Genomic DNA, 2046 nt, shown 5'->3' with positions numbered 1-2046 from the left:
TTTTTTTTATTGTTGTTTTGTTGTTTTAATGTGCCTTTTATTTTTCGGAGTAAGTGTCCTGAAATGTCTTCTTCACTTTTCTTTCATGTGTTAGTTATATTACTTTTCTCTTCTTGGGTGAGATTTTTCACTGGCTCCATTGGTGTTTATTTCTAGCTTCTTATCGTGGCTGTGGTGCAGCTCAGCACTAGGCCAGGATCCTTGTATGCAAACTCTTCTTGAACTCTCTTCTAATTAACCATTAGACCTTTAGCTGGAGGACTGAACACAGTGTATTCAGTCACTTACCTATCATATGCATGGAAGGAAATTGTGGTGGAAGTAGGGCAGCCTGAATAGAACAGCGGCAAATCGTTAAGTGTTCTGATCACTCTTTCCCCTGTCTTGGCCATGAATTATATCTGTCCCCATTCCAGGGTAGGAGTCTTCCTGATTTCAGTAGTTTCACACTGTAAGAACGCCTTAGCCTGCCTATAGGTGACAGGTGAAAAGACTTGTTGCTCAAATTCTTTTATTTGCTGTGTAATATGCCTGTGTATAAATGAGGTGTTTGTTTTCCATAAAGATATCATTCAGGAAAGTAGAAATTGATTTAAATATACATTTTTATAAAACCTTCTCTTTTAATAAAATATATGTCAATTATTTGATTTTTAGCCACAAAAAAATTGTTTTGAGAAAAGATCTTAGCCTGGAATGACTCTAGTCAATGCTAGAAAGATCTCACACAAAGCTTTCGGCACTTACTTCCTGGTTGTATGATAAATGTGGGCTGTCATAATAAATAACATTTTATAACTTGAAAGTAATTCTTAAAAAGGCAATACAGAAAAATGAAGAAAGCAATAAAGTAGTTCTTGTGAAAATTATAAATATAAACTTATATTAAAAAAATGACAAAATAATGAGTCTCCTAATGGTACCTGAGTAGTTTCTTGTGTCTAGGAGAAATTTTCCTCTAGTAGTATCTTAAATGGATTTAAATTGTTTTGTACCTTAAAAACAAACACACACAAAAAAAGACATATGGAAGTAAAGATAATAAGCTCTGAAAAAATGAATGACTGAAAAGTAGCTCTACGATGAAGATATAATGATGTGAAAAGCTTGAGAACAATTACTTCACAAGTTGAGAATGAAAAAATATTTTTAAATTACTATCTACTCATAATTTTTAAATGCATTCATGTAACTAACTATAATAGGAACATTACTTTTAAAGTAGACATTTGACTATTTGATTCATATCTCTAAAAGTTTTGAAATCAAGTCGGCTGGAAATTTTTTGGACCTTCTCATTAGAGTTACCTTATATTTGGACTGTCATGTATTTCCACCTATATAGTATTTATCTCTTCTCAGTCAACCTTGGTCAACAATAAAAAATTGCTTCAAAAATGTCTTCATTAGGAATTTGGGTAGGAAAAGAGAATGGCTTTGCTGAGGTCTCTTCTGAAGATTCTGCTTTGTCATTTCTTGAAGCAAAGTAAGAAGGTTTGCTTCTAATTTTTGTGGGGCCAGAGGATAAGAACAAATGGAGGCCCACTATCCTATACTAATATATAGTAATTATTTAAAATTCTAAAAATGATCTGACAACTACATATATTCCTATCATCTTATATTGATAAATATATGACAAAAACTCTTTGCTTGACCAAACATTAATCAGGTTTTTTAAACTCTAAGCATGTCTGTGAACTTCCTTGTAAAATGTAGTTTTAGCAAGAACACTGCTGAGTAGGTTTTATCAGAACGCTTGATATTTGATCACCCTCAAATTCTGATCAGGTTTCTCATCCTCCACCATTCTCAACAAAATGTCTGATCACCTTGGACTGTCTTCGGTAAGACTCCTGTTAGTATAGTTTAGCCAAAACCTCCCTTTCACCTGATGTTTCCTCTCTGTAACTTTCCATCCACTGCCCTCCACCTCCTCCCACTTTGGCTATAAATTCTCGTTTGCCCATGCTGTATTTGGAGTTGAACCTAGTCTCTCTAACTTACTGTAAAATCCCATTACTGTGCACCCATATCTATCTTGAT

Source organism: Pteropus vampyrus, unplaced genomic scaffold (assembly GCF_000151845.1).
Source record: "Pteropus vampyrus isolate Shadow unplaced genomic scaffold, Pvam_2.0 Scaffold97, whole genome shotgun sequence".
NCBI classification, from domain to species: Eukaryota; Metazoa; Chordata; class Mammalia; order Chiroptera; family Pteropodidae; genus Pteropus; species Pteropus vampyrus.
This window is presented reverse-complemented; position numbering follows the sequence as displayed.